This window comes from Bos javanicus, chromosome 29 (assembly GCF_032452875.1).
Source record: "Bos javanicus breed banteng chromosome 29, ARS-OSU_banteng_1.0, whole genome shotgun sequence".
NCBI lineage: Eukaryota > Metazoa > Chordata > Mammalia > Artiodactyla > Bovidae > Bos > Bos javanicus.
In genome coordinates, this window is record NC_083896.1 from 39377620 (window position 1) to 39386098 (window position 8479).

Below are 8479 nucleotides of genomic sequence, written 5' to 3' on the forward strand. Positions count from 1 at the left end.
CAAGTAGTGGTCACTCCCTAGCCAGTCCTGACTCAGCATATGTTACACTGTTACCCAAACTGTGTCATGAGCAACAACTTCTTTCATTCTCCCAGATCCATAGGTGATGCTGAAGGTCTATTTGGTAAGCTGGAAGGTGGAAGACTGATGATGTCAAACCTAACATGTATAGCTGCAGAAACAAGAGATGAGTGTCATCAGGTGCCAAGGGTGGAAACAGGGTGGCAGGGCAAGTGAAGGATGGTCCGGGTACAGGGTGTCTGTACTCACAACAGGCTGGACTGGGGCAAAAGTCAGAAGGCACCCACAAGTCAGATGAGCCTGTGTCAAAGATAACCTGGAATTCCTGAGGGGGTGTTCAAATGGTGATGCTACCCAGGTAGACCAACTACAGGGAGAAAGAAGGAGTGGGTTAGTGCAGAACTGGCTACCCTCTATTCCCACAGTGATGCCTCCTGCTCAGTGTCACATATCCCTTGATATCAACTTCTAACCACTGTGCAGCTCACAGACTTTGGTCACAGAGGTATCTGCATTTGATATATTTTTCCTGTGCTACATTATGCAGGATATTGACTCTATGACCAGGTGTTGAACTGGTACCTCCTGTATGGGAAGCCCAGAGGCATAACCACTGGGATTGCAGGACCACTGGACACCCAGGGAAGTCCTGATGCCTTCATTTGAGAAGTTCTGTGTCTCTTCAAACCCAGCCTTAGCACCCGCTTCTTCAGGAGGTCCTTCTTGATCAACCCCAGCCACTATCTCCAAACTCAGACCACATCCAATCAACAGCTCACAAGTGACCCTTTCATTTGACATGTATTTACTCTTTGTCTATTTCTCAGGCTGGCATGGGCACTGTTGAAGTAAAAATAAGCCCTTGGTCTAATCTAAAAACAGTAACCACAGTGATTCTTATGTCCATACACAGAATACAGGTTCAGTAACTTTTTAGCGCTGTCGTTCTTGCATCTGTGGAAACTGAATTCCTCTGCCTGGGGATTCACAATTGCTTTCCAGTTGGTTCTAACTTATGATCAGTGATGGTTCACTCTTCATCTGTAACTGAGTGGTTCACTTAGTTCAGAAAGAACAATCGCCCTCAAACAAATGACACATCTTTGACACAGAAATGGATATTTACCTGACACCTGATAATTTCCGGGCCACAGTCACAAAGACCAACAGTTGAGGGTGAGAGTGCCTTCTACTCTGGTTGGGGGGGGGGGTCCCTGTTTTCCAGTGTCTCTGCCTCCTCAGGAACCCTAACCCCAACATCCCACCTGGCAATTCCAGATGAGCCCCAGTGCTAAGCTAGAGCACCAGGGGGCACTGTGGAATACCATCCTCCCAAAATATTCACATCCATGCTGTTTCTCAGTGGATGAATAGTTAGATTTGAGCCATGAAAAGAGATCTGGGGCAGTCTGTAAGCATGCTCCTTCAGGAAATTGTTCAGCATGTTTTTTCCACTGAGGGTTTTTCTCATGGTCTTCACTCACCTTAGAGGTATTCTTTCACTGAGCATTTGACAAAGAAAACAAAGAAGATGCTACAATTAGCTGTCAGTGTTAAGGTATAACTGCATTGTTATGGCCTTGTGTATTTTCTAATCATATTTATGAGGCACATTATTATAAGAATTTTATGCATATACCATGGCAAAGACATAGATTTCAATACAGGTTCTGTTCTGCAGTCTTGAATAAGCCATATGACCATGTGATGTCTCAGTCTCCCCTTCGGCAAAATAGTAGAATGTAACAATACAAACCCTCCAAATAGGATACCTTGGGGATAAGTGAAGTGATGTATATACAGTGAAAGTGAAAGGGAAGTCGCTCAGTCGTGTTCCACTCTTTGCGACCACATTGACTGTAACCCACCAGGGGGATTTTCCAGGCAAGAATACTGGAGTGGATTGCCATTTCCTTCTCCAGAGGATCTTCCAGTCTCAACAGTGATAGCCATTAGCATTGCTGTTGCCATCCCATTCATTCCTTCTCATAGAATCTCAAGGAAGAAGGTAGAAGGGGGACTCTTATCCTCTTTTACAAGGGAGCAATTTGAAATGCAAGAGGTTTCTGAGTTGGCTGTGGTCACACTGCTTGTCAGATATAAAACAGTGTATCTATCTCCAAGTTGACAGAGAAGAGAGAGTTGAAAGAAGAATCCAAGATATAGGGAACAAGTAAGGGAAATTCAGAGGCTTGAGAAGGAAGGAAGAGTCAAGTGAAAAATTAAAAGAAAACAACACAAAGAGAAATACACTCCACTGACTTCCAAAGAGATGGAGTGATAAACGACAGTGATACAGAGATGCAGACATAGGCATATACACACTGCAGTAGGCAGGGAAAAACGAGGACATGTTGAATAAAATATAGAAAGTGCTATTCCACAAGACCACATCGACATCTGCATTGACTGTGCACTGAACAGTTACAAGGCGTTGCATTTTCAATAGGTCATGATATGATTGGACCCCAAGATTTGTGCAACCCAACCAAGACCTTGGGATCCACAGTTCCTATAGCAAGTTACTTATCAGAAAGTAAGAGTTGAGCTTTAAGACTCTTAGGGAAATATTCCATTCCCTTCTAGACCTGAGAGGTAGACCAATAATCAGATGAAAAAAAAAAAAAATCTGAGAAAGGAATATGATGCGACTTGCAGTCCCTATACTTACTTGACTATGCACTCTGAGAAGGCCACCAGCCCAAGGACCACAAGCCACTTCATGCTTCTTTCCTGGCTCCAAGTACTCAGGGACATTTGGGTTCATAGCATGTAGTGGTGACCAGGAGCCCCCAGTTACATATACTCTGACCTACCTGAGTTTTTCTCTTTAGGCCACTAAAAGATCTGAAAAAAAAAACCAAAGGTCTTGATAAAATCTTTACCTTCCTCAGTGTCCTTGGTCAGTGGCCTTTGAAGCTTCTCAGAATACAGAGAATTGAACTGTAATCTCTTCCTTGAAGCTTAGCTAGAAAATCAAACTGATCTGCATGGACATCTAAGAAGACAGAGAACCTTGCCCACATGGAAAAAAAAAAAAAAAAAACTTCTAAGAACATCATGAAAATGGATACTAGGGTCTATGCTCGACATTTGTGGTTTCATGTCATCTTCCTAGCCATTTCATGAGATATGCATTGCTGTCTTCATTGGAGAAGAGATTGCTAGGAGGATAAATTGAAAAATGGCAAAGTGAAGACTTCAGGGACAGCCCAGGGACATACAACTGGCTTAAGGTAGTGGGTCTATTGGCAGACATCAGGGTCACCTATGATGCCAGTCTGCATCAAAGATTTAGGGCAGAACAATACTTCAATTGCATGGTTTCAGTACTGGAAGAAATGTCATATGCATCCACAAGATATTTTATATCCATCCAACAACTGTATAAGGAAGAACTGTGTGCTAGGTTCTGGGTTAAAGGCTTCAAAGTCAAAGTTGATCAAGACAAAAGTAGTCTTTACCTTAAGAGATCTAGAAGTCTAGCTCTCACAAGCTCATGGCCCCAGGAGGCAGGAGATATGATACTAGGACTAGGTGGCCATGTTGGAATCTGGGCAGCACAGGCCTTATCTCTGGGAGCAGCCTTTCCTCCACTTCACCCATGCTGGAACGCAGGCAAGTTGGTCATGTTTTCAAGAGAATCAGATGTTTGGATATTTATGTACAATATACTGATTTTATTTTTTTTTTCAATCTACTGATTTTAATGTTAGCAACTAATTTTTGTTTTTCTGGGAAAAAAAAGGGGGGGTGGGGGGACGAAATCTCCACAGTGATGTGCTGGAATCAGCCTTCAGTCTCTGCAATTTTTTGTTTCTGGCCTAGAGTTGGGAGTGCCGTAGGGACAGAGAGGAATTTAATTCATGTTGGTTGATTTAAAATGAGACTGAATATATACTAAACATGCTGACTCATTAGAAAAACCTTGATGTTAGGAAAGATTAAAGGCAGGAGGACAAGCGGAAAACAGAGGATGAAATGGTTGGATAGCATCACCAAGTCGATGGACATGAGCTTGAGCAAGCTCCAGGAGTTGGTGATGGATAGGGAAGCCTGGCATGCTGCAGTCTATGGCATTGCAAAGAGACGGACACAACTGAAGGACTGGACTGAACTGAACAAATTGAGAACAAAGACTAATAAACCTAATTGCATCAGGTTGCTGATTAGCTATCTATAACAACACATTACTTAAGTGGCTTTAAAATTCCTCTTATGACTCTACATTTAGAGTGGAATATCTTCTAAGGAAAAACAAAAATACAGCCCATCAAAAACAAAACCAAAGAAAACCAAAAGAAAAAAAGGAGGGGGGTGGTCTTAAGATGTTGGAAGAATAGGATGGGGAAACCACTTTCTTCCCCACAAATTCATCAAAAGAATATTTAAACGCTGAGTAAATTCCACATAGCAACTTCTGAATGCCGGCAGAGGACATCAGGCACCCAGAAAAGCAGCCCAGTGTCTTCAAAAGGAGGTTGCAAAAAATAAAAAAGACAAAACGGAGACAAAAGAGGCAGGGATGGAGCTCCATCCTGGGAAGGGAGTCTTAAAAAGAGAGAAGTTTCCAAACACCAGGAAACACCCTCAAGCCTTGGAAGCACAGAGAGCAGCATAACAGGGAGGAAGAATAAATAAATAATTAAAACCCACAGATTACGAGCCCAATGGTAACTCCCCCAGTGGAGAAGCACCACAGATGTCTGCACCCGCCACTAGCAATGGGGGGCTGAGCAGGGAGGCACAGGCTTCATTGCTTAGAGTAAGGACCGGGCCTGAATGCCTCGAGGGCAATCTGAGCAAACTAACTTGGGCTAGAAAATCAGACTCTGGGATAGCTACCATACGCAAAGCCCTAATCTAAGACATCGCCAGGCCCATGCACAGAACAAAGGACTGAACAGAACTAGCCCGCTGCAGACCATACCTCTGGTGACAGGCAGCCAGAACTGGAAGGGGGCAATTGCAGCCCTAGAGAGGCATTATCTACCAAACAGCAAGCAGGCTTCTTTGCTAACTAAAACTTCTTGGGGTTCTGGATGGTCAACATCTGCCTGAGAAGGTGTGCCGGCTGTACACCCAGAAAACCGAGTGGCAGGGATGGGGGAGGTGATAAGTCTCAGTGACAGCACTCACCAAACACCTCATCACCTGAGCTGCTCGGACCTGGGAAGGGCACAAAACGCAGGCCCAACAGAGTCTGAGCCTCTGAGGACTACCCAAGCGCCTGAACCTGAGTGGCTTAGATCTGGGAGGTACATGCAGCCCAGGGCCAGCCTCCGACGGTCCCGGCAGAACAACCTACAGCCTGAGCACTGTGGGAAGGGAGGGCACATGAGCCTTGAGAGAAGGCAGGCTCAGTGTGGCTGAGACAGTGCGAGCGCACTCCAGTGTTATTTGTTTGCAGCATCCCTCCCTCCCCACAGCACGACTGAACAAGTGATCCTAAAAAAGTGTCCACTACAGCCCCCCTTGTGTTAGGGTGGAAATCAGACACTGAAGAGACCAGCAAAGAGAAGAAGCTAAAACAGAGGGAACCACCTTGGAAGTGACAGGGGCAATAGATTAAAACCCTGTAGTTAGTACCAACTACATAGGAAGGGGCCTATAGATCTTGAGAAATATAAGCCCTACCAAGGAACTATCCAAAAATGAATGGACCCCACACTGCCCATTACAACACCAGAGAAAGTCCTAGATATATTTTTACTATTTTTACAATCATTCTTTTATTTTTTAAATTTTTCTAAAATTTTAAGTCCTCTATTACTCCTTTAATTTTCATTTTTATAACCTACTATTACTTTGCAAAAAAGACCCTATTTTTTATAGCAAACTTATATATATATATATATATATTCATATTTATAATTCTTGTGACTTTGTCTTATTTTTTTTTCTTCTTCTTCTTCTTTTCTTTAATATTGTATTTTTGAAAATCCAACCTCTAGTCTAGCGTTTTAATCTTTGCTTTTTGGTATTTGTTATAAATTTTGTACCTTTGAGAACCCAATCTTCAGGCCCATTTTTACATGGGAGCGAGATTACTGGCTTGACTGCTCTCTCCCCTTTTGGACTCTCCTTTTTCTCCACCAGTTCACCTCTGTCTCCTCCCTCCCCCTTCTCTTCTCTACCCAACTCTGTGAATCACCAGTGTGTTCTGGATGGTGGAGAACACATAGGGAACTGATTACTAGCTGGATCTGTCTCTCTACTTTTGATTCCCCCTTTTATCCTCCTGGCCACCTCTGTCTCCTTCCTCCATCTTCTCTTCTCTGTATAACTCCGTGAACATCTAGGAGCAGTCCAGACTGTGGAGTGCACATAAGGAAGTGATTAGTGGCTAGCTTGCACTCTCCTCTTTTGATTCCACCTCATCTCGTTTGGGTCACCTCTAAATCCATCCTCCCTCCCTCTTCTCTTCTCCATGTAACTCTGTGAACCTCTCTGGGTGTCCCTCACTGAGGAGAAACTTTTCATCTTTAACATAGATGTTTTATCAATGGTGCTGTATAGAAGGAGAAGCATTGAGACTACTGTAAAAATAAGACTAAAAACCAGAAGCAGGAGGCTTAAGTACAAATACTGAAAACACCAGAGAATTCCTGACTCCAGGGAACACTAATCGACAGGAGCTCATCAAACACCTCCATACCTATACTGAAACTAAGCACCACCCAAGGGCCAACAAGTTCCAGAGCAAGACATACCACACAAATTCTCCAGTAACACAGGAACACAGCCCTGAGCTTCAATATACAGGCTGCCCAAAGTTACTGCAAAACCATTGACATCTCATAAATCATTACTGGACACTTCACTGCACTCCAGAGAGAAGAAATCAAGCTACACCCACCTGAACACTGATACAAGCTTCCCTAACCAAGAAACCTTGACAAGCCACCCGTACAGCCCCACCCACGATGAGGAAACTCGACAATAAAAAGAACTCCACAAACTGCTAGAATAAAGACAGGCCAACCTAAACTCAGAGATCTAAACACGATGAAGAGAAAGAGGAATACTCAGCAAGTAAAGAAACAGGATAAATGCCCATCAAACCAAACAAAAGAGGAAGAGATAGGGAATCTACCTAATAAAGAATTCCAAATAATGATAGTGAAAATGATCCAAAATCTTGAAATCAAAATGGACTCACAGATAACAAGCCTGGAGACAAGGATTGAGAAAATGCAAGAAAGGTTTAATAAGGACCTAGAAGAAATAAAAAGAGTCAATATATAATAAATAATGCAATAAATGAGATCAAAAACACTCTGGAGGCAACAAAAAATGGAATAATGGAGGCGGAAGATAGAATTAGTGAAGTAGAAAATAGAATGGTAGAAATAAATGAATCAGAGAGGAAAAAAGAAAAATGAATTAAAAGAAATGAGGACAATCTCAAAAACCTCCAGGAGAATATTAAACGCTCCAACATTGGAATCATAAGAGTCCCAGAAGAAGAAGACAAAAAGAAAGACCATGAGAAAATACTTGAGGAGATAATAATTGAAAATTTCCCTAAAATGGGGAAGGAAATAATAACTCAAGTCCAAGAAACCCAGAGAGTCCCAAACAGGATAAACCCAAGGTGAAACACCACAAGACACATATTAATCAAATTAACAAGATCAAACACAAAGAATAAATATTAAAAGCAACAAGGGAAAAACAACAAATAACACACAAGGGGTTTCCCATAAAGAAACAGCTGATCTTTCAATAGAAACTCTGTAGGCCAGGAGGGAATGGCAAGACATAATTAAAGTGATGAAAGAAAATAACCTGCAGCCCAGATAACTGTACCCAGCAAGGATCTCATTCAAATATGAAGGGGAAATCAAAAGCTTTACAGACAAGCAAAAGCTGAGAGAATTCAGCACCACCAAACCAGCTCTCCAACAAATCCTCTAAAGGATATTCTCTAGACAGGAAACACAAAAAGAGTGTATAAACTCGAATGCAAAACAATAAAGCAAATGACAATGGGATCATACTTATCAATAATTACCTTAAACACAAATGGGTTGAATGCCCCAACCAAAAGACAAAGACTGGGTGAATGGGCAAAAACAAGACCCCTATATATGCTGTCTACAAGAGACCCACCTCAAAATAGGGGACACATTCAGAGTGAAACTGAAGGGCTGGAAAAAGATATTCTATGCAAATAGAGACCAAAAGAAAGCAGAAGTAGCAATATTCATATCAGATAAAATAGACTTTAAAACAAAGGCTGTGAAAAGAGCCAAAGGACACTACATAATGATCAAAGGATAAATCGAAAAAGAAGATGAAACTATTATAAATATATATGCACCCAACATAGGAACACCACAATATGTAAGAAAATTGCTAACAAATATGAAAGGGGAAATTAACAATAACACAATACTAGTGAGTGACTTTAATACCCCACTCACACCTGTAGGTAGATCAACTAAACAGAAAA

The 8479-nt window shown here is 42.1% G+C and overlaps 1 pseudogene; it reads right to left on the reverse strand.

Annotated features, from left to right (window-relative positions):
* The window catches only part of LOC133241714 (pregnancy-associated glycoprotein 1-like), a 37696-nt pseudogene extending 34951 nt beyond the window's left edge, over positions 1–2745 (reverse strand).
* Positions 2746–8479: the final 5734 nt, after the last annotated feature.